The sequence below is a fragment of the Lygodium microphyllum genome, chromosome 4 (genome assembly GCF_053477565.2).
Source record: "Lygodium microphyllum isolate KBCC chromosome 4, Lygodium_microphyllum_v1.1.10, whole genome shotgun sequence".
Taxonomy (NCBI): Eukaryota; Viridiplantae; Streptophyta; class Polypodiopsida; order Schizaeales; family Lygodiaceae; genus Lygodium; species Lygodium microphyllum.
The window spans coordinates 169,704,065-169,729,384 of record NC_141138.1 but is presented as its reverse complement, the minus strand read 5'-3'; the positions used below and the strand labels follow the sequence as shown (position 1 = coordinate 169,729,384).

At 45.2% G+C, this 25,320-nt stretch overlaps 1 protein-coding gene across 10 annotated transcripts in view; it reads right to left on the bottom strand.

Annotated features, from left to right (window-relative positions):
- LOC148037889 (UDP-galactose/UDP-glucose transporter 7-like) overlaps positions 1–20,035 on the bottom strand; it is a 29,270-nt gene extending 9,235 nt beyond the window's left edge. For 4 of the 10 annotated variants that reach the window (XM_087676858.1, XM_087676864.1, XM_087676859.1 and 1 more), the window contains exon 1: positions 19,705–20,034. The gene's annotated coding sequence lies outside the window, so the exon portion shown is untranslated. Of the gene's footprint in view, positions 1–19,506; positions 19,649–19,704 lie in introns of all 10 variants that reach the window. The other 6 variants (XM_087676862.1, XM_087676861.1, XM_087676857.1 and 3 more) reach the window with 5 other exon arrangements.
- Between the last annotated feature and the right edge of the window lie 5,285 nt (positions 20,036–25,320).

The following is a 25,320-nucleotide window of genomic DNA, read 5'->3' as shown; positions in this document are numbered from 1 at the left end:
GTTCATGGTTTGTTTCTTTGATCATGAGCATCCGGTTTCACTTTCTGAAACCACTCATTATATATATTTCTAGTCAATTTGACTATCTAAGTATAAAAGACTTAGTTATTCTGAGTTTTTTGGTTAATCTAACCACTAGATTATACTTTTAATTTCTCTTATGCATCTCCTCAATGACAACCCAACAATAATTATAGGCGTTCTAGCAATTGGCCACCCTTAAATACAAAAATGAACAATTAATCACATTTTGAAATACTCACATAATACAAATCGCCTTTCAAAGTACATGAGCATCAAATTAATTGAATCATTGAGTCAATATGTCTTAGTAGCAATTTATATACAAAAGGTTGATTACAACTAATAGCATTGATCACAGTAGTTATAAAATGACTTAGTGCATATGCACTAAAACCACTTCGAGGTGAGAGCAACCGAGCCCTATTTATAGGACTCAAGGCTCTATTGTGCACATTATTGTGTGATCACCACTCTTGGACTATTGGCCCGTAGGTTGACGCATCTGTATACCAAGATGGTGTGGTTTGGTGATATGGGACGCCAACTCTTGGAACATGGTTGTGACCCAAAATGCTACTAGCTTTTAGATTCAAGGGTAAGCCCATTTGGCTCCATGGCTAGGAAGTGAGTCATCATTGTATGTTCGTAGATATGGCTTGTGTCATCTCTCGTGTGTAGGTTGGAGCCTAGGTGGGCATTATATCATCCATTCTCAAAACAACAAAAATTTGAGACATACTATCCTGATCTGTTGATTTCTCCATATGCCTAACAAATGAAGTCTCCTTTGTTCTACCATTCTTACGTAAAAAGGTGTTGCTAACAGCTTTATAACTTTATAAGCCAAATGCACAAATTCAAGTAATATATCAAACCTAAATCATTCATTAAAAAACACATCATCAAAAGTCTTAATTACATATTAAACTTGAATTATAGGAACTTTATGATTAACAATATCAATCTGAGATGCTATCACAACTTATCAATCAAGATCAATCCAATTTACTTCAACATTACTATTGAGTACCTTTTGTTGTTATTCTTGAATCCTCAATAATAGCTTCTCTTTAAACCCAACAAAAAGATCTAATAATTCCTCTACAATTCGCCGCAATGAAGAACTTACAAATGCTTGAAATAATTCCTCATGTCCACTAAACTTGATGCAACTCCTATTCTTCACGGATGGCCTGTTGGATTTCCTATATCAACAATTCTTCATATTGCTTTGATCTCTCCTTCATCTTCTACTTTTGGACTTGCTTTAGTAAGCTTTTCTTGCTTCTTTCCAAACCTCCCAATCTACTTTTGCCTTGGACTAAGTCTTGGTGTTGCTGATACTAGCACTTGCCCTACACATTCTTACTATACAATTTGAATCTTCACAACTTATATGTGGTTCACCATTCATTGTATGCTTGCATTGCTACTTTATGTTTCACTTGCACTATGGATTCTTCACGATGACTCTCCCTACAAGCTCCAACAACTCTAATTTCATGGCCTTGCAATTTTTCACTTTGCTCAATTCTCTCCACAAGTACCAATGCTACTAGGGCAAGTGCGTCGTTGCTTATGAGGTGCTCCTACCGGCCATCCTTCTTACGGTTCCATGCTATCAACATCCTTCTCTAAGCCCTATGCCTTATCAATAGTCAGTTGGTATGCACAAGGAACAAAGTCTCCTCCTATGGAAAACATGACTAGCTATCCTCCCCCCCCTCTTTGAGTGTGCGAGCTGTTGCCACCTCCCTTACCACCTGATATCCATTTCCTCCACCTCCCACACCGCCCCCTCTCCTACACACACTATTCTTGCACCCACCGCCCTACATACTACCCCTTGTGCTCTCCCCCCCTACCCAACAACCACCTTATCCTCCTCTCCCTATTCCTCACCTCTCCCCTCTCTACCCTTCTAACTCTACTCCCACTAGTTCACCCTAAACCAAAACCCCCTCCCCTCGGCTCTGGGGTACACCACACCCCATCGCTACCCTTCTCTCCCCGACTTTCAGGCATAAACCAACTGCTCCATTCCTTCAAAACAACATTCCCTTGGTGGCCAACAACTCATCCAAGAGATCCCCACAACTGAGCACATGCAATGGAAACCTCTAGTCCAAGGGTAGCACCATGGGTGTCTCCCCCCAATACACACCTTCTTGTCATCCTCGCTAAGGAACAACTTCAATCTATCCGCAACACTAAAAAGAAACTAAAGGAGACTTTGATCTTCAAAAAGGTCATAAGTTTCCCTCTAGGGCACAACTTAGAGATTGGTTTCATTCCACCTTGCACATTGGCATCTCACTGGGCAAGGCACCTTCATGGTTTAACACACCTCTATAGGTGCAGCACAAGAGCTTATTGATAACTTCCCAATTGTATCCTCAAAGGGATTCATTTATTCAATTCTACGGTACAACAGCTTCATGGTCGTGGACTTCACACTTCATAAAAAATTTCCTAGTTATCTCATTACCCTCCTCTTCCATGGTCTTGAGATTGACTACTATCAACCGGTGGAGATGATGTTGAGTGACTTTTTGGCGCAGCCCTCCACCCATCGTTCGCAAATGCAATGATGTGCAAGGGTACCAAAGGCACGAGCGGTATTGATGGACACACAAAAAAATCTCTAAGTTCCTAGAGATTCAAGTAGGAAGGCAAAAACTCAAGTAACAAATTGTAGCGATAAGGCAGCCCGACAATGCCTTCATTGCCATGATTTTGGGTACAATGCCTCTAAGTGCACATGCTTTAAGGCTAAGGCCACACAACAGGCAATTTGTAATGAAAGAAGCTGAGGGGAGAGAGGAGAGTTGAGGAGAGAGAAAGAGAACAAGGAGGAAGAATACTAGAAGAGGAGAGAGAAAGAGAGAAAAGAAAAGAGAAAGGAGAAGGAAGCCATGGAAGCTGGAGATGACGGTGAAGAGTGTGATCTTGATAATAATTGGTTGCCCTAATCTGGGGCTCTTACACCTTAAATACCCCGGTCGATGTGACGGGGTGTCTAAACCCTAGTCGGTGTGTATCCCGCTTGTTGCAATCCATCCCCACTCGAAATGTTTTTGCCCTCAAAAACAAGGAGAAACAGAGGGGAGTGATGGGCGGGCTAAAGGAGGATTGCAGAGTACTACTCAGAGCCCTTTGACAATGAAGAATAGGTGTGGAGAGACTAGGGACAGCATGCAGTCCTGAACCGGTCGACTGAAGTAAACTGGTCATAACTTTTGATAGGCGGCTCCAAACAGGGCGTACTATATGTCGAAACGGAGCTTATGATGAGTACTTTCAGCCTATGTAGAATGCACATGCATGTGATTTGAGCAAGTACAAAACTGTTCTAAAACAGTATGCAGTCTGCAGGCGAGAAGTGGGCAATTTGGGGCATGGCCGGCTAGTCTTCCAGCCATTGGGGTTCAAGATGTAGGGAAATTCATCGAGGATGGTTGCTGGGCGCCAAGAGGCTTCTTCCAAGGGTAGGCCTTGCCATTTGATGAGGTATTCTTTGATGGATCGGGATCGTAAGTGCTTATCTCGCTGCCCAATGATTGCTTCAGGAACATATTGAGTGATGCCCTCTTCATCGATGGGGAAAAGTTCTTCCACATAGTCCACTGAGGAGCCTACAAAGGGTTTCAACTGACTGACATGAAACACATTGTGGATTTTGGTGGTAGGGGGGAGTTCTAAGCGGTAGGCCAAGTCGCCAACTCTCTTCAGGATGCGGTATGGACCATAGAAGCGGTGGGCTAGCTTGTTATTGCTGCCCTCTTTGAGAGTGGAGTAGCGGGACTTAAACACTTTCAAAAGGACCAATTCCCCCTCTTGGAATTCCAAATGCCTGCATCTTTCATCACCATAGAGTTTCGTGTGTGTTTGGGCCTTCTGAAGATTCATTTTGCATTGCTGAAGTAAAGCTTGCATGCGATCCAATTCAGCTTGACTCTGAGGATTGATCTTATCAGTAAACAAGACTGTAGGAAGGGAAACCTTATACCCATATAAGGCCTCAAAAGAGAAAACTCCAATGCTAGAGTGTGTGGAGTTATAATATGCAAACTCAGCCAAGTGAAGCCACGTATCCCAACTGTGCTGTACATCATGGCAAAAGTGCCTCAAGTATGTCTCAAGCCATTTGTTCACTCTCAGTTTGGCCATCAATCCGAGGGTGGTATGCAGTGAATGAAGCAAGCTTAGTCCCCATAGAGGTGAAAACTGTCTGCCAGAAGTTGCTCATAAACTTTGCATCCTGATCATGTACTATGACTTGTGATAAGCCATGCAACTTGAAGACATTTTCTATAAACTGAGTAGCCACCTAAGAGGCAGTATATTAGACCTTAGTGGGGATAAAGTGGGCAGCTTTGGTGAGGCGATCAACTATCACATAGATACTGTTCCACCCTTTCTTAGTCACGGGAAGGCCGGTGATAAAGTCCATTGTGATGTGAGTCCATTTCCCTTCAGGGATAGGGAGAGACTGCAAGAGGCTAACGGGCCTAAGTGTACTAAACTTATTTTATTGGCATGGAACACATTTGGTCACAAAGTCCTTGACATCCCTCCATAAGCCTTTCCAATGAAAGCTCTTGGCAATCTTGTCATATGTTTTGAAAACACCCAAGTGACCGGCAGTGGAGCAAGAATGCATTTCTTCCATGATCTTCTGCGTGAAGGGGAAAGTATGTGGGATGGCAATCTTGCCATGGAACCAAATAAGGTCATGCTTGAGCTAATATTGGGAGTTTTCAGCCATAACCCCATGCTGTAATTTCTGAAATATGTGGCTGAAATGATCATCTAACAAGTAAGCCTCCTGGAGCTCTTCAACCCAATCACTGTGCAATTCTGAGATAGATGACACTCTGCATGCCCACATTCGAGAGAGAGAATCAGTCACAATATTATCCTTGCCCCGCATGCGTGAAATGTCAAAGTCATAGTTCTGTAAGGTTACCACCCATCGCCTTTGCTTAGGAGTCAAAGTAGACTAAGTCAAGAAGTATTGGAGGACTCGGTGATCGCTTTTCACTTGGAAACGGCTGCCATACAAATAGTGGTGCCATTTCTTGATGGCATGGAGGATGGCCAACATCTCTTGGTCGTATACATTCATTTGCATCTCATTCTCATCAAGCTCGCGGCTTTCAAATGCAATCACACCATGCTCTTGCAACAATACTGCACCAATACCCCGGCTACTAGCATCACAATGAATGGTAAAGAGCTTAGAGAAGTTAGGGCAAACAAGGATGGGGGCTGAAGTAAGTGCGTCCTTTAACTGTTTGAAGCTATGATCTGCAGTGGCATCCCAAAAGAATAACTCTTTTTTCAAGCGATCAGTCAAAGGTGCTGCAATGGTGGCGTAGTGCTTAATGAAGCGTCTGTGGAATGAAGAGAGACCAATAAAGCCACGCAAGGAGGTGGTGGTGAAAGGAGTAGGCCAATCCTTAACACATTGCACCTTTTTGGGGTTAGCCTGTATACCATTTTTGCTCACAATGTGTCCCAAGTACTCCACAGATGTCTGCATGAATATACATTTGCTCTCCTTAGCAAAGAGTCGATGCTCTCTCAATATGTCAAACACCCTCCAAACGTGTGTCAAGTGCTCCATAGATTACTTGCTGTAAATGAGGATGTCGTCAAAGAAAACAAGCACGAACTTGAACAAAAAGAGCTGTAAGATTTTGTTCATGAGGCTTTGAAAGGTGGCAGGGGCGTTAGTCAACCCAAAAGGCATCACAAGAAAATGGTAAAGTCTACGATTAGTCCTGAAGGCCGTTTTGACCTCATCTCCTGCCTGCATACGAATCTGATGGTAGCCAGAGCACAAGTCAATCTTAGTGAAAAAGCATGCCCCTTTTAACTCATCCAGCAAATCATCAATCCGTGGGATGGGGTAGCGGTTCTTCACTGTAATTTTGTTCAAATCTCTGTAATCAATACACATGCGAAAGGAGCCATCTTTCTTTTTGACTAAGAGGATAGGGATGCAGAGGGGAAAGAACTCGGTTCAATGAAACCCATCTCCAACAACTCATTGATTTGCTTTGCAACCTCTTCACGCTTGCACTTGGAGAGTCTATAGGGGGGTTTGTTCACTGGCTTGGAATGGGGCTCTAGGTCAAGTGGGTGGTCCACTTGTCTCTTGGGAGGGAGGGATGTAGGCATCTGAAATAAGTCATTGTACTCCTCAACCAAGGCCTGCAAGGCAGAGTCATGTGATACTGTAGAGGGCTGATCAGAAGTGTCCTTATTTAATTGCAAAACAAAGATCTGTGAGCATTTCTTAAACTCCCATTTGAGTTGCTTTGCTGTAATGAGCTGAAAGTCAGCATGATCTCGAACTCCCTCTAGGTGGATAGACTGTCCATGCATCATAAACTCCATGTAAAGCTGAGAGAAGTCCATAGCAATTTTCCCCAATTGTCTCAGCTAGTCACAGCCCAAGACAACATCAATGGGGCCCATATCTAGGGCAATCAGATCAATCAGTGCCACATAATTTTCAGCCAAGCATAAGGGAACTACAGGACATACATGTGTGCTGATTTCTTCTTCTCCGTTTGCTACTTGGACCTTTAAGGGGTGGTGTAATGCCATAGGAATACATTTCAACCAGTCAATGGCTGATTTATTGACAAAATTGTGAGTGCTTCCACTATCCACAAGGATAAAAACATGCTTCCCATTGATACTGCCTTGAATGAGAAGGGTACTGGGGCTACGCGAACCCGTCCAAGCTATTAGCAGTCATGTTTGTCATGCCTTGTCATCTCCTACCTGTGAGCCTCAGTCTGAGTCAGACAAGGACATTAGGAGCTCTGACATATCTGTCATGTGTTATGGTGGGGGAGGCTAGTCACTATTGACTGGTTGTCTTAGGATGTGCATTTCTTTTTGGCCTCTTTTAGTGGGCAGCCACCGGCTGCCCGGCCACTTTTTTAGTCACTGATGTGGGGCACCCATTTTAGGGCATTTTTAGGGTTTGGGGCTGGTCCCCCATTTGGCTGTCCTTTTGCCTATTTATAGGCAGCCCCCCTCCCCACTTGATCACTTGTCTTCTTGCAGATTCCGACACTCCTCTCCCATGATAGTGATGCCATCATCATCAGCCTGATCTGGTGCCCTCACTAACGTTGTAGGCTGTGTGCAGGGACTGATCAGTCTCCTTCCATCTTCCCGTTTGTATTCAGCATTCATTTCAGTCAGTGCAGATTTCTCTTCCTTATTTTCTGCTTTCTCTCTCTATCCCTCCGTGTTCATATTCCTTCGTCCGCAGCGCACTCTCACATGGTATCAGAGCCAAAGGAGAGTACACAAAGCTGAGATCTACGCGGGAGAACACCCACAACCTTGCGTTTGCTGGTCAAGACGTCTCCAGCAGCTGAGGCGTCACCTTCTGCACCATCTCCTTGATCAAGGCGGCCTGTTTTGGTGTCAACCTACTTGCGTTTGCTGCTGGTGTCATCCCCAAATTTGAGTTTTCAGCCTGGGCGGCCCTCCTCTAGCTGGGCGACACTCCACCAAGTTGCGTTTTCAGCTTCTGTGACTGCGTTCAACCTCTGGCGGCACTCCTCCAAGCTAGCGACCTCATTTCCGCTTGCGTTTTGAGGCAGGAGGTTGTTTTTTGTGGTGATTGCATCATTAGCACTTGCGTTTGACATCATCCTTGCGTTCTGTGCAAGGCGGCCAGCTCAAGAGCTTCTAGTGTTTGTGTTTCAGCACCGACAACCTTCCCTTGTTGTGTTTTGGTGTTTACAGATATCGAAGATGTCTTATCATCAGTTTACGGGCTTTGATGACTTAGATGACGAGCTTTTGTCTTGACAGTCATCTAAACGGAGGCGTGATTTCTATCACGAGGACCGTCGTCCGGAGTCTATTCCTCTTTCCCATCCCCCTTCTATTCATGTATCTCAGAGAGCCCCTTCCAATGGACCGAAGATGCAGCCTTTGGTACCCACTATACAGGTACCCGTACTTTCTCAGCTGCCCAAAGAGGACCGGTTGGATGGCTCCAACTTTTCTCTATGGTCCTGCAAGGTCGAGTGTATCTTGGACTCCTTCGATCTTTGGGAGCTTGTTTCTGTTCCTATTCCCCGGCCTAAGGTGGATCCCACAGATGGGACATCTATGGATCGTGCAGCCTTATGGGATCGGCTCAATTCTAGAGCCAAATCTTTTTTCTTTCTGAGGTTGCAGGATTCTGTCCTTGTTCATGTTCACAGGTTGAAGACTGCAGCAGACGTGTGGAGAAAGCTCGCGTCTCTCTATCAACAGAAGACGTTTGCCCACTGGATATCTCTCGAAAAGAAGTTGCGGATGCTCGCTATTGATGATAGTCCTTCCATGAAGGACCACATCAACAGATTACAAGATATGAGGATAAGCTTGCATCCCTCGCTCGGACAATATCTTCTGAAGACATGGCTATGATTCTCTTGACTCAGCTACCATCGCCTCGGTTTGATGTCTTCTACACCAGCCTTCTTACTTCAAGGACCCGTGCCAAGCTTCTCTGGGAGGAGCTCTCCCCACTTGTCTTGGAGCATGATGAGCGACTTAGAGAGGTCAGTGCTAGTGGATCCGACTCCACTAGAGCCTTTGTTGCAGGTTCGGGAGGACAGAAGAAGAAGAAGAAGTCAAAGGCTAAGAAGAAGGACAGTTCTTCAGGCTCTGACTAAGATTCAGAGAGACCGAAGTGCCCACATTGTGGGAAAGGGACACATCCCGAGGAGAAATGCTGGAAGAAGTACCCTCACCTTCGTCCGGGAGCGAAGGGTGGATCTACATCGGAGTCTTCTTCTACCTCTACACCAGCTGTTACCCATGAGTCAGTGTTCCTTCATATCCATGCTTTGGAGGAGGATCCTTCTTCCGTGGCTGCAGTGTCTTCTGCGCAGCCTTGGTTAGTGGACAGTGGTGCTTCGAGTCATATGACCCCCCGAGGTGATTTGTTACAGGATCTCCGTCCATCAGAGGGTTCAGTCACTGTTGGTGACATTTTATTGGTGCCTATTAGTGGTGTTGGCACATTGCCTTTGTTTACTGGCCGACCTTCGAGCTCCTTTTCATAGGCCCTACATGTTCCGGATTTGGGCCTTCCCCTCCTCTCAATTTATGGCCTTATGAGGCTTGGCACACGAGTGATCTTCACCGAGCATGCCGTTGTTATTGAGGATTCTTTTACAGGAGCTGTCTTATCTACAGGTTGGCAGGAGAGCGGGCTTTACAGTCTCCATTTCCCTTCTTTGATGTAGGGTCCTCCGAGGCAATCTATTGCTACACCCGTTCCCGCTTGTGCACCTTCTATTCCACAGGTTCCTTCCCATCCCCCACCTTCTCCTCCGGTGGTTCCCTCATACCCCCCATCCCTTTTAGCGGGGGACGATCTCGGTGATGCGGCTGTGGATTCCCTGGCCCCTAGTGTTTTAGAGGGGGATTCCCAAGATCGTGAGGAGCTCCTTCAGCGGTCGGCAGTCTACATCAACGGACTTCCTCGACATTGGCATTTCTCTTGCCACCCAGGATCTATTTCTTCTTCGGCCTTCAGCCACATCCAAGATCTCAGAGGGGGTGTTAGCAGTCATGTTTGTCATGCCTTCTCATCTCCTGCCTGTGAGCCTCAGTCTGAGTCAGATGAGGACATTAGGAGCTCTGACATGTCTGTCGTGTTATGATGGGGGAGGCTAGTCACTGTCGACTGGCTGTCTTAGGATGTGCATTTCTTTTTGGCCTCTTTTAGTGGGCAGCCACTGGCTGCCTGGCCACTTTTTTGGTCACTGATGTGGGGCGCCCATTTTAGGGCATTTTTAGGGTTTGGGGCTGGTCCCCCATTTGGTTGTTCTTTTGACTATCTATAAGCAGCCCCCCTCCCCACTTGATCACTTGTCTTCTTGCAAATTCCGACACTCCTCTCCCGTGGTGGCACTGCCATCATCATCAGCCTGATCTAGTGCCCTCATTGACGCTGTGGGCTGCATGCAGGGACTGATCAGTCTCCTTCCGCCTTCCCGTTTGTATTCAGCATTCATTTCAGTCAGTGCAGATTTCTCTTCCTTATTTTCTGCTTTCTCTCTCTCTATCCCTCCATGTTCGTATTCCTTCTTCCGCAGCGCACTCTCACACAAGCATCTAAGGAGATCGAGCAAAGGGAAGTGGGAGGTGGATGGGATGTTAAATCAAGTATCTATGAGGGCGCACCGCCCGGGTCAAAGGGAAACCCATCCTCCAAATCATAGAACTACTCATGATCAACATCCTCCGTGGGCTCAGTTTGGTCAATGGCCAAGTCATCCTCCTCATTGTGCCAATCTTCCATGACATACATGCTATGAACTTTGACCTTAGCTGTCTTGTACGGGCATTTGGAAGCATAATCAGCAGTGTACTTATCTCCACATTTAAAGTATAGGCCCTTTTCTTTCCGTTCCTTCACAACATCTAGGGAGATGAACCATTAACTACTAGATCCATGGGAAGGTGATGCAATGGACTGTTTATTTTCAGCATACCGATCAGCAATAGAGCCCGATGCTGTCCCAAAAGCGCCCATTTTTCTTTCAGTATGGAAGGCGGGGTAAGTGGGTACTTTGGGGCTGTTATTCGGCATAGAAGAGCCTCGAAAACCACCTCCGTACAAGGCTGATCGTGAAGGGATGCGGGGAGGTCCAACACCTTGCTGAAAATGCTCATTCTTACGGTACTTTCTTGCATATCTCTCAGCCAGTTCAATTGCATCAAACAGTGTAATGGGTTTTTGGGCCATGACATCAGCCGATAGATTCGGTTCCAACCCATAGATGTACTTGTGCAATTTAGCATCGTCACTAATGCTTTCCACATACATGGTCAAGTTCATGAATTGATTGGTGTAGTCACGTACAGTGAGGTTACGTTGGTCAAGAGTGTACCATCTTCTTGCCAACCGTTCTTTTTCCACAGGGGACACAAAAACTTAGACCATATGCATTTTGAAATCTTCCCAATCAATGAACTGTTGATTCTCCCAATTGATATAGCGCCACCAAGTGTGGGTAAAACCTTCAAAGTGGAGAGAAGCAAAAAGTATTTTCTGATCATCAGTGCGGGGATAGATGTTGAAGTAGGACTCCAACTTGGACGTCCATTCTTCCAGGTCAGATGGTGAGGGGGATTGCCCATTGTACTTTGTGAGGATGACCTTGTCACACAAATCATAGGGGCCATGCTGCCCATGAAATCCTTGCTGTCCATGCATCCCGTAGTGGCCATACATGCCCTGCTGTCCATACATCCCTTGTGGTGCATTTAGCCCATGTTGTCTATTATAGCCATGCTGTCCATGATTGCCAAGCTGGCCATTTGTACCATATTATCCTTGATGGGGCTGATTCATATGTGGTGCATGAGGGCTCCTAGGTAGAGAGGGTGAATTCGACCCAAGGTAGGAGAAAGCCTCAAATGAATGTTACCGGCATGGTGGACAAGGGAATGGGCGTCTAGACTCATGTCTAGAGTCATTGGTCTTCTCTTGGGATGAAGCGGTCGCTAACTGAGCAACAAGAGCAGTGAGCTGTTCCGAGGTCTGTTGGGTCTTTGAGTTTGAGATAGCTATATACTAGATCACTTCATCAAACTTAGACTTCATCTGGCGGTGGTTGGTGACCATATCATTATGGCGTTCCATATGACGGAGCTCATGTTGACAAAGGGTGTGATTAAGAAAGCCACACGGGTCCGTTTCAAGCAATTCCTCCTGTATGTCACCATGGTAATCTTGCGCTGAGCTTGGTTCCTCATTCATGGAGGTCCCGGAGTCTCTAATCTCCCTCTGGAGTTCCTCTTGGGCCTTACTTTTGCCTTTCTGGCCAGCCATCTGGATGTGGTCCACAGGACCTACTGTCAATAAAAAGGGCGTAACTCTTAGTAGAAAACTCCAATTGTTGAGGTTTCGAGCTCAAGTCGGAGGGGACGACGGCCTCTTTGAGATAAACCTTTATGACAGAAAATGATCATAATTTTCTGTAGGGGTTTTACAGTGCCTGTCCTGGAGCGGTCTGCAACCTGTCCACAATGACCCTAGTGCACAAAAATGGGCATAACTTTCACACCGTAACTCCGATTGGGGAGATTTTTTATTCAAACCAGAGGGGACGAAGCCCTCTTCGAGATGAGTTATAGGGTTCACCCCCAGATTCAGGACAGAATTTTCTGCAATGGGATCTTTGTGACAGTCCTGCAGGACTGTGACCAAAAACACTGCCTGTCCCTTAGTACCAATGTCTTACATGGGTAGAGCATAGATCAAGGGGCCTGATCTGACACATCAATAGCATCTTGAGCATACTGAACATAATCCCGAGCATCATTGCATACCCATCAACTCTGCCATTCATGCATAAGTACATTCACTGCCATACATCTCCATTAAGTGCATGTACCTCAAGTGGCATACATGGGTGCCATTATCATTGCGGGGTATCCAAGAGGGATCATTGGAACAGGGAAGTGGGCCTTATGGAAGTATCTGCACCTGCAAACAAGTATTGGGCTCCGGATCAACGGAAGATGGGCAAAGTTCCCCCCAGGCCGGGTTGTGCACCCCTTCAAGGTCTTAGGTGGTAAGGGAGGGTCACCACTCTTTTGTCTTACCACCTCGCCTGGCATTGGCCTTTTTCCTCAGCCGAAGTATACATGACAGACATTTTTAATTAGCAATCAGCATGAGATGCATTGGAAAAAAGATATTGGGCTTTTCATGATATGCAAGGAATGATGAAGGTTGGGGTAGGGGTTACCTTGGCAGTCCAGTGACTCACTGGCTGCTACTTACCCAATTTACAATGGCTAATATTCATCCAAAATCATAAGACAAAGTGAGGGTTAATGTCAGCCATTACAATGAAATTCGGGAAGAGGTATGATGCTTGTATGCAATCTTGAATCTCTCCAACAATGGATTAAGCTCAGCAAGTGGCTAAATTGAGAGATTAAGATCAGAGTGACATACCTCTTTAATGCTTGACGACCGTTGAAGCCCGAATCATCATGATGCTGCTTGCTCCATTGATCAAGTCCGGTTGTTGGTTGGGCATCCGTGGAAGAATGCTTCAGCATTTGAGTGCTCTTGTTGATGAAGAAGGCTCCCAAGCTTATCCGCGAGCTTGAGCTTCAAGAATGGGAAGCTTCAAGTGAAGCTTTCATGGCTGCCCGCAAAGCTCCCATGCATGCTAAGTTCAATGGCTTAATCAGGGCAAGAGGAATCCTTCACGGGCTGAAGGGGCTGTGTGGTTGAGCTCTCCAGGTCAAAGAAAGCTTCAGTTAGGAGAATCCATGGCTGCCCCAAACTGTTTCAAACAGTTCCAGCTGTTGTCCACCAAGGAAGATGATTCCCGGGTCAAAATGCCAAGGGGGAGAGAAAGGGGTATGATGAATCAGTGCCCAAGAGTGCTGGGGAGGCGGCAAAGCAGGAGAAGGTGGGCAGGGGTGCTGGAAGAGGCAGGCAGCTCAGCGCAAAATGCGCCGCATTTTGCGGATTGCTGCCTGCTGTCCCTGATGGGCTGAAGGTAGTCACCAGGGTACTTGCCAGGTAGGAAATGGCCCTGGGGAGCTTGTGGGAGGGCTGAATGTTGAGGTTGAGGGCTGGGTGTAGCAAGAAGAAGAGATTTGGGGGCAGTCCACCATGGAAGCTTGAGGGAACAGCTTGATAGGAAAGAGAGAGAAGTTTGGAATAAAAAATAACTGTGGTTTTTCCCTTCTCTAAACTGTTGAACCCCCAACTTGCCCTAGGACTCCTAAAATTTGCATGAAAAGAAGTGACAACCTGCTACTTTAACCGTTTTACCTCCAAATATGTCTGAGTCTCCAGCCATAGCTCCTGCTTGCTCCAAAAAGCTAGAGTTAACTGTAGTCCTTCTTGCTATACCTGTATCTCTAAGCTGAGTAACTAGGGTTTTTGGGATTTGAAAAGGAAGAAAGGGGAAAGAGGAAAAGGACCAAAGCCTGAAGCTTTGATACCAATTGTAATGAAAGAAGCTGAGGGGAGAGGAGAGCTGAGGAGAGAGAAAGAGAGAAAAGAGGAGAGAAAGGAGAATAAAGCCATGGAAGCTGGAGATGAAGGTGAAAAGTGTGATCTTGATAATAACTAGTTGCCCTAATTTGGGGCTCTTACACCTTAAATACCCCGGTCAGTGTGACGGGGTGTCTCAACCCTAGTCAATGTGTATCCCGCTTGTTACACAATTGCACGTGGAGGATGAGCCTGAGGGTTTCATTAGAGACCAACAATGTCAAGGTAGGTGGCAATTAGGGCACTGACAACTTACGCACTCTCAACAATCACATCTCCAACAACCTCAACCAAAGGCAAATGGTCAAGCTAGTATCCCCCACCAACAAGGCCCTCCGCAACAATTGTCACACCCCACTAGCCCTATTGAGAAAACCTTCACCCGCAGTTTTGCATTCTATGTTTTGCGTTTAGGGTTTCGCAGTGGACAGCCCCAGAAAGGGACTGAGTGCCCACAGTGAACCACCACCCTAGACAGCTGACACCCTCCCTCCAAGTGCCACCCTAAACAGTCTCTTGCCTATTTATAGGCTGCCTCTGTCACTCATTCTACATGGCTAATTCATTCAGTCCGTCACCTCTTCTCTCCAGCCTCTCCACTACCCTCACACCCCTTCAAGAGGACATTGCGATTCGTGGTTCGTGGCTATCTTCATCATCTTTCTTGTGCTACAGCACCCTTGTTCCCTTGTATCACATCATTCCATTCATCGAGTTTCTTCTCTCTTCTTTTCTCTTCTCAATGTTTGCTAAGTTCACTCCGTGTTCCTCCCTGCAAACCCTACTGTCTTGCTAGTACGTGGTCTTTTGACATGGTATCAAAATTGGATCTGCTCAAACAGTAGCAAAGATCCTCCACTCTAGAGAAGGCAAAGACCAATAGCGGGTTCGGCATCCACTTCTCTTCGTTCGCTACATCAACATCCTAACTGGCAGCTGCTCCCTCCTACATTTGTTGTTTCCCAGCCTGCGTTCAAGGCTACTGCTATGCCTCCACCTCCCAGTCAACTGGCAGGTCCTCCCTGTTGCTAGCAGCTCAGCTAGACTATTGGCGGCCATTCTCTACTGTTGGTGGCTCAGCCAGGCTGCTGGCGGCTCCTCCCTACTGTTGGCGGCTTAACTACACTGCTGGCGGCTCCTCCCTACTACTGGCGGCTCAGCCACACTGCTGGCAACTATTCTCTCCTGCTGGCAGCTCAACCAAACTACTGGCAGCTACTCTGTGCTATTGGTGGTTCAGTCAGACTACTAGCAGCTCCTCCCTACTACTAGCAGTTGTTCTCTCCAACCTGGTGGCTCAGCCAGACTGCTGGTGGCCATTTTTTGCAACCTGGCAGCTCAGCCAATCTGGTGGCTATTCTCTACGAACCCAACAGCTCCACCATACTATTGTACCCTGCATTTTTCTACTGGTTGCAACCTCTTACTGCTGGTGGCATCCTCCTTCCACTAGCAGTTCACTTCTAGCCCTTCCATTGCCCTCCCACCCCTTGAGGCAGACATTGCGGTTCGTGCTTTGCACTGTCCTCATACCCCTTGAGGCAGACATTGCAGTTCATGGTTCGTGGCTGACCTCTTCTTTCTTCAGCAAGGCACACTAATATCCATGGCTTCTTTACCAACAGATGACCAACCTACTGGGTGCTCCTATTGTGGCATCACCGAACACACCATCGATGCTTGCCAACTTCGACCTTTGCTCCCCATTCCCCCAAAGTATATGCGTCTCCCACCCGGCACTACCTTTACCACCACTCCTTTCTAGGCCACAAAGATCGTTCTGCATCAGCTATAAGAGTACTATGCTCAAGGCAATAAGACGCATCCGATGCACACTAAGTCCTTTCGAGCACATGGAGAATCGATTGACACTACAACCTCTTGGAGATCGTCGCAATGCCAGCACCAGTCTTCTCCCACCTCTTTTCGGATACAGTGGCTACCACGACCCGCAATTCTACAGTCCGCTCCATTGAGAGACAATGATTGTTTGATACCATCAACCAAGATAGTGGCTGCTCAACTCCTTTCTCTTCTTCGGCTTCCCGGTGCGCTCCATTGAGAAGCAGCGACTGTTGCCCACTCATTACTCACTCTAAGCCCAACCCTTCACCCTCGCCTACTTAGGTTCGAGAAGCCACCTTTGGGAGTTCTCACCGCCCCAGATACCTTCTTCAGTATGACAGGCGACACTTCCTTCATCCTCAAACATTTCAGATTCCATGATCCATGAGTTTTTGGACTCCCTATCTACCTCAGAGGGAGATTCATATGGAGATGATCTTTCTTTGCCCTCCAAGAGGCATCTACATCTGTTGCGACTTTAGAGGGAATTCTATTTCTCCAATTTCAAAGGGGATCCCTACCCATTGCTCAATCCTTCGCACACCTTGGTGGAGACCTTTTCATAGTTACTAGGAACGGGGAACGGGAACAGGAGCCCCCAGAACGGAGGGAACGCCTAAAGTTAGGGAACGGGAACAGAGGTAACAGGACACACACACACACACACACACATATATATAGAGAGAGAGAGAGAGCTCATAGATTAAGTTAGTTGGAAGATTGCAAATTGGTTTATCTAGTAGCATGGTGGAAGTGAGAAGGGTGGCATGATATGCTAGGTACAATATGGGACAACTAGATTATGGGTAGTAGTATGGTAGGCATTGAAAAGGTCATGTTCGACGTGCCAATTTAGTGACCTAATGGATCACGCTTATCGAGGGGGGACCAACAACACAATTAGTAGCAACATGATTAGTAATCCTATGTCACACACACCCACACATGCACACATGTTTGTATATATGTGTGTATGTACTATATGTATCTATCTCGTGTGTGTGTCTCACCCACTCACTCACTCAGGTGGGCAAGAGACGGGGGGCCGCAAGCCAGGCGGACAAGAGAGGCAGGAGTAGATAAGGCCCAGACGAGGCAAGCGGGAGCAGTCGAGAGGCAGACGGAGCAGGTGACAGAGGCAGGAGCAAGCGAGTTCCAGGAAACGGCCGTTCCAAATAGGGAACGGCTGCTGGAACGGCCCGGAACGGTGCGAAACAGGGCTGGGAACGGGCAAGAACGTTCCATGGGCGTTTCACTTGTAGACACATGCCGGAAGGCATTAATCCATTCCTAAGGCCCGGAACGGGCATTCCCTATTTCTATGGACCTTTTACCTTTTTTTTCTACCCTTAGATGGGGTGGCTTCCTTCCAGCAGTCATCTCACCTATTGATACCCAGGATCTCGAGGATCTACCTGGATCAGGGCCTTGGAGGTTCAACCACGACTTGGTGACGAGACCTTTGTATTCCTTGCATGGATGCACGGAGCTAATAGCTTCTCTCCCGAGGTTGAGTTTCGAGTTCTCCAGTTCACTCTATCTATTGTTCTTTACTGCAGCTTACCTTTTAGGTGGAAATCTTGGATCTTAGGGATCCTGTACATCTTCTTCCTCCTCTTCTTCTTGCCTTGGTCACTTGGTCAGCATGGAGCCAACTCCCGAGATCGAGTACGGGCATATCCTTATGGCTCTCGGCACCACACAAAGTCCGACATTCCTCCTATACATTGCATGTTTTCATCATCTTTGTACTAGGGCACTTGGGTAAGTGAACAATTTTCCCATGAGGGACACTGTCCAAGTAGCACTTGCTGCATGAGCATTCTTCAGTATGTAGCATTCCATCTCCACCTCACTCTTTTCTTCTTCCCCTTTTTGGGCCTCCATCCTTATCCATCCACATATCTATCCATTCTCTTGAACCCAATTTCCACACATACGCATCAAATATGCTAACATCATCACCAGAACACTGTCTCCTACTGGACTGGCTGCTGAAATGTTAGGTCTAGGTCCAAATAAACCCAAACACCATCTCCTACTTGTTAATGGCAAAAGGGAAGTTGAAAAAGAAACTTGGTGACTCTCACACAATAGGAGTGTACAAACTGTCAGACTCTTTATCATCCTAGCACAAAGTACTCTACTACAAACACATATCTTCTGAGTACTCCAAGGTGTAAGAGCTGGAAAAAAGAATACTTGCAAGTTAGGCCAAGAAAGATTACTAGCTACTAATATCACGAGAAAGAGGGACACTCGTCAAAGAGGCAACCCTTCCACCTCCTAAGTGGTGCTTTGCCACATGTACATGTGTCAACCACTTGCACATGGATATATGTCAGGTACTCCATAAGCAGCTCAAGCTTGTGTTTCTTCTCAGCTACCTCCATATTGGTTCTACAGCAGCCCACAAAATTTGAGAGGTCCAACTTTCCAAGAAAATGCTCAAAAAGGCCGTGTGTTCTGCACAGACACGCCATCAAAACATGTATGCATTTTTCCCAGCAGTCAGTTCCAGCAGGACCAGAATTAACCAAGTATAATCAGTGTCATCTCAGACAACCTTCCAGGCCTGCTTTGGAAGTTACTATCCATATCAAGTTAGCTTGAATAGTAGAGTCTGCAATAATCTAGCTTATTCCAATTTTGCTATACAGTCCTTCCACCATCTGTGTAGCTAAAGCAACCCAATCACTCTGTAAAGTCCCATTGCTCTGTGCAGTCCATGCTTTGCCATTTAATTCATGACAATTTTTCAATTTGCATTATTGCCTATAATCAATTCCAATACATTGGATCCAATTCCATGGTTCTCTTTTTGGTGAGTGGTGTCAGTTTAGAGCTGTACCAATCCCAACCAAGTGTTGGCCCCTTGTTCCATGAATGGCACTCTCTGCTCTATCTTATCTAGGTAAAAGATAAAAGAACTAATTAAACACATTGTAGTTCGGCAGTGTGTATATCGGCCTACACTTTCCTATCACTGATATGTGCAGTTCCTCTCTACATGGATCTTCTCTGTTTGCCACAATGGCACTCTCTTCCTTTGCTGGATTGCATGCCTCAGTTGAGAAGATATTTAATCTTTATACCCATCTAGGTGGTATTGGTTTTTAAAGTCCTGTTGTCCTCCAGAACTTGTTAGCAAACCAATCTGGTTCCATGTAAGAAATCACCACAATCTCGAGATGAATACATGAATTGCATCATCAGATGAACACACTGCACTTGGACAGTGTTTCATTGGATCCTTATCTGAATGGATCCGTATCTGAAAGTTCAGAACTGCCAGCAGAGGCTCTATTTGGCCTGGTTCACGGGGCTTTGCCCTTTCTGAGTAAATACTCTTCTATCTTTGATAACAAAAATTTGGTCCCACGCTTTCATTTTCGGTAGGAATTATCACAATCGCAGTTTATTAAACCTCAACGATTCAAGAAACGATCCAGTTTCAATCGGAGGCTGATAAGCGGCCTATTTACTTTCAAGTCTTTGGCTTGGTCTTCAAAAATATGAAAGAATAGGTAAGTAGCTACCAGAGGCTACTAACATGAACAAACAGAGACCTTCAAAAATGGGGCTAGAAAGTTTGCAGAACGTGTAGATATGGCTTCAGCCATCGGATCCCTCTGCAATGTTACATGAATCATGGCCATCCGTGCACTACTTCTGATCATACAAAGAGCGCCTGTAGAATAGGCCAGTTACCTACATGAAAGCAAATGCACGCAAGTGAACCAACGAAGAAGAAAAGGAGATCACACCTGATAAACACAGTTTTTCAGGTAAAGACAGATCACCAATCAGTCATGCAGGAAATCCCGAAGAAGGCAGTATCTTCCAAGTTAACGTCAAAATAGTCTCTGTGCACGCAGCAGCTGAAAAAGTTCAAATGCCTACAGTAGCACCACCCTCCTCTGTCAAAAGATTCGAGCGTCAATCCATCATGACGATCGCGCCGGGAGGTGGGGGAGAGACTTCTGTCCCATTCTACCTTATACAATAACTTGTTTATCACGTGCGATTTAAGAGTCATCGACGAAAGCCTTTCAAGTTTCCCGCCTATCCAATGGAATCAAGGTAAAGGTTGAGACTAATGGAATCAAGGTAAAGGTTGAGACTGAGACCAGACTTCCTTTTGGGGGGGAGGGCACCTCTGCTAGTCACGACAACTTTGCTCAACAATCCATTTTTCATCTTTCTCTTTTTTTTTTTCCTCCCTCTCTCATTTTTTAATTCTCTCTCCCCCAAAAATTTCCTATATCTAATTCTCTCTCTTTCTCTCTCTCTCTCTCTCTCTCTGCTTTCCATTTTAATGTATTTTTTCTCCTCTTAGTTCTCTCTTTCTCTCTCCTTTTTTTTCCATCGCTTTTCTTCTCTCTCTCTTTCTCCTTTTATTCTCCTTGCTCTCTCCTCTCTTTTCCTTCTCTCTCCCTCTCCTCTTTTTTTCTTTTTTCTTCTTTTTTCTCTCTCTTCATTCCTTTTTTATTTTTTTCTTCTCTCTCTCTTCTCTCTCTCTCTCTCTCTCTTCACCCTTGCGTCTTTTTTCTTCTTTCTCCCCCCTCTCTCTCTCAACCTTTTATCTCTTCTCCTCTCTCTCTCTCTCTCTCTCTATTTCTCTCACCTCTTTTCTTCTCCTCTCTCTCCCCTTTTTATCTCTCCTCTTCTTCTTCTTCTCCTTCTCCTTCTCTCTCTCCTCTTTTTTTCTTTTCATTTCTTTCTCTCTCCCCTTTTTATCTCTCCTCTTATTCTTCTTCTCCTCTCTCTCTCCTTTTTTAATCACATTAAAAAATAAAATATCTCTCTACACTTCCACCTCCCGCCTTTTTTTTCTTTTCTTCTCTCATTCTCTGTCCCATTTTCATCTCTCTCTCTCTCTCTCTCTCTCTCTCTCTCTCTCTCTCTCTCTCTCTCTCTCTCTCTCTCTCTCTCTCTCTCTCAGATGCCAAGGCTAATGGCACCCGCACTGGAAAAAGAGATGGAATGTCTTAAGAGGGACATGCATATGTGGACCAACGTAGTTGAAGGGGCAAGAAAGAAGGTAGAAACAATGGAACATGTCACTAAAGAAAACACTCAATGGATTGAAGTTGCAGAAAAAAACAAAGGAGGGCATGCAAGCAAAGTGGAAGTGATGAATGCTACCATAGAAGAAGCAAGGTAGAAAATCCGAGCACTTTGATTTCGTATAGTAGGATGGGCTAAAAAGGGCACCCAACAAGAAGATGTGACAACCTTGAATGAGAAAATGGGGGCAAAAGAGTTATCCATTCTAAATGCATGGAGAGTGGGAGAATGGACAAGAGAGGGTGTGTCATGTTGAAGTTTGAAAACATGGACACACAAAAAGCATTCCTCACAAAATGTGGGACCCTCAAGGGAGAAAAAATATACCTTGATGAGGATTTAACACCTACTCAACCAGAACATAGAAAAGACAACATGCCTAAGATATTGGAGGCAAGTAAGGAGGGAAAGTACATAGTATACAAAGATAGTAGGGTGATTATTGCAGAACATCGATCACAATGTTGGTGTGTGGCTTATGAGATAGTTAGGATGTCAATATGGAATTGCAATGGAGTGCTACAGTTGGATGCTAGGTATTTTGAGGATAGTTTTAGAAAAATAGACATAGCTATGTATATAGAAATGCACCAATGCAAAGGGAGCCGACTGCCTAATGTTTAGGGGTTCCAATGGGAAAGTGCATTCCGTCACAAGCTAGAAAGCCTGGTGGCACTAGGGGATCTGGGGGGCATGGCCATACTTTTTCAAGAGGGTCTCTGAGATATCGTGCAAGTGATGCATAAAGATGAAGATGCACTATACATGTTGATTAGGATGCAAACACAAAGATCATGTGAAATATTCTACTTACTAGTTTGGGAGGTGTACTTTTGGTTGGGGATTTTAATGCATAGATTTGGCCATGCAAAGTGACTTTCACATAACCACAAGCAAGGGGCAAGTACAATGGATTACCTGGTAGGAATTCCAGAATTAACAAGCGAGGGGCAAGTACAGTGGATTACTTGATAGGATCATCATCATTAATTCCAAACATCAAAAGCTTTGAGATCTCAGGGAGGCTGATAGGAATAGCAGTGGATCATGCCATCTTGACCTTTACAGCCTCTTGCGAACACATGAGAGACACTGCATCATATCTCCCCAAGCATGCCAAATATCACTTTGCAGAGGATACTTCACATATATACAGTGACTCTATGCATGACAAATTACAAATGCTAGATTTGAGTAGATGACTAGAAGAATGCACAAGGGATTTGGCAAAGGCCTTGCATACTTTAACTATGTACGCATTCCCACACACCTTGCCCCCATGAAAACCCCCATGCTCTATGAGCCCCCAAAGTGGATGGTATGATGATGAGTGCAAGGACACTTATACATGCCTACAGAGAGAGATTGCTTTGGACACTTGAGCATGTAGCCAAGCAAGGATGCTCCTCAAATGCCTAGTGCAAAAGAAGAAGCGAGGGCACTTAGCAAAAATTGAGACAAAGGTATACTAGCTATTTTTGGGACGGGGATAGCAAAAGAGCATGGAGAATGTTTCATGAGAGGCTACCCCCTATATAGATTACATCACCTAACACTTGGTTCCATTATGGGAGACAATTATATGATGTATTGGGACAAACACCCATATAGCATCCACATGCCCACACACCAACGCTCCTCAAATGCCTAGCGCATAAGAAGAAGTGAGGGTACTTAGCAAAAATTGAGATAAAGATATGCTAGCTATTTTTGGGATGGGGATAGCAAAAGAGCACGGAGAATGTTTCATGAGAGGCTACCCCCTATATAGATTACATCACCTAATGCTTGGTTCCATTATGGGAGACAATTATATGATGTACTAGGACAAACACCCATACAACATCCACAGGCCCACAAACCAATGTAGTGGTCCTTCTTCAATAGTAAGATGGTTAGAGAGGCAATCTACTAATGACAAAATGAGAGGGCACAAGGTGAGGAGGACTAGTGGTAGAGAACACTTCTTGCATGCATATGACACACTAGCACCCATATTGGCAAGTATGTTCAACAAATCAATATGTGAGGGATACCCAAAAATATGGTCAGACCATACTATACTCCCACTCTTTAAGAGTGGCAACCCTCTAAGACCTACTAACTACAGGACCATCATGATTGGCCATACAATGGCTAAGATATATGGGTTGATATCGGAGCATGAACTTAATGCATGGGCTAAGATGTAAGGCAAGAAAGCATAAGGGCAAACTAGTTTTAGGCGTTGATAATCCACATTGGATCATATTCTCACACTCAAGGCAATGATTGAGAGGGTTGAGCTTGAGATGAGGATTTATTATTTCTTTGTGGATTTTTGTAAGGCATTTGACATAGTACCTTGAGCACATTTCATGCAAAGATTGTAGGAGATTGTAGTGTTAGAAGATATGCAATGGTGCATTTTTACATTGTACGAGAAAGTGATAGGTTGTATGTGCACACCTAGGGGGATGTTTAAGAGGATCAACATCACCATAGGAGTAAAACATGGATGCCCACTTTCACCCATGCTATTTGGAACATACATAGTTAAGGTGTCTAACTACATCAATAAAGTAGGTGGAACTAGAGCCAGCCTAGTTGGAGTGTTAATATTGATACTATTGATGATATTGTACTCATTTTAGACTCACCAAAGGGCTTACAACATCACTTGGATCCAATAATACCTCTTGCATAGAGAGAGATCTCACATTGAATCTTGAAAAAACCAAAGTCATGGTATTCAACACCTCAATAGCATGGGTGGTCTAATCTATGTATTAGTTCACATTTGGGGAAAATGTAGTGGAGAATGTGAGAGAATATGTATACCTAGGAGTCACTTTCTTTTGAGTGGGCAGTTGAGGCCCGATTGGCACGAAACTATGTAGCATTAAGGGCCCTTGAGAGCCAATGTGCCCATATATAGTTTTGGAAACCTTGCACCAAACTATGGTTGTTTGACAAACTAGTCACACCTTCTCTTCTATATGGAGCAGAGATCTGGGGTTGCAAGCTATATCATAGACGATTGAGCTCTCTTGTTGACCAAACTAGCCCAAAGAGAGAACATCATGATGGTTAAGACTACATAGAGAAACCATTGGCAATGATGATTTCATGCATGATTAGGAGTAAGACCTCCACCCCACTCACTATCATCAAAGTAGAGTTAGGGGGTAGCACCTATGGTTGTGGATGCACTCTTTAGAGCAATGACATTCTTATGCAAGATATGGGAGCTCATGTGCCATAAATATCCTAGATTGGCATTGAATTCCTCTAGAGAGCTAGTAGAGGCAAGTGAGAGAGATTGTTGGTACTCACAGATGGTTGGTTGGATGAGCTTACATGGGCTAGACATCAACCAGCTCCTACCCTTTGACTATAGCTTGGATTGTCCTACACTCCCTCTTAGTAAATTCAAGCACTGCCTCATCATTGTCACCATCACCATCGAATGGGCTCATGGGGAGAGGGGGGATCAATGTGTGTGTGTGTGTGTGTGAGGGGCAGAGAGAAGAAGAGGTGTAGAGGACCTTTTTGTCAAGAGAAGAAAAATATTTGAAATTTAAATTTGGTTTGGGAATAAGATAGATATATGGGAACATCCTGGAGGTTCTCTCTCTCTCTCTCTCTCTCTCTCTCTCTCTCTCTCTCTCTCTCTCTCTCTCTCTCTCTCTCTCTCTCTCTCTCTCTCTCTCTCTCTCTATGTGCTTTAGTAGCTCTAGATAGAGGTGGTTCCCACTAGTAAGCAAAGGGTGGTGGTAGTAGGTAAAATGGTAGGAGGAAGCGGGCCAATAGAAAGAAAAGCTCTGGTAGCTCTAGTGACATGAGTAGCTCCCAACAGGTGAAGGGAGACAATAGCAATGAGAGGTGGTGGGCCATTCGAAAGCTGATGGGAGGTGAAACCATAGGAGAGAGAGAGAGAGAGAGTTGGTTCCTTTTGTTCCCCCCTCCTATAGGCTGTGCTCTACACACACACGCACACACACATGTGTGCTGTTGTGCCACTACACGGATACGGTGTGAAAAACTCTAGAGTGCATCATCATCCGACTTTCTTATTGATGTAGAGAGTCAATGTGATCTGAGTCATTAGTACTAGTGTGAATGGTATGAATGGTCCAAAAATACTAGATTTTTGGACAATTTTAGCCTAATATTGATATTATTTGTAGTAAAAATTCCTAAAAAGTTAGAAAAAGCTTCTAGATTAGGATGGCATGTAAAAAGCAAGTTGCTTTTTCAACCAGTAATGGGATTTTTCATAAAAAGAAAGCTGGGTGAAATCGCGTGCATCAGGATCGTTGTTGACAGGCAGA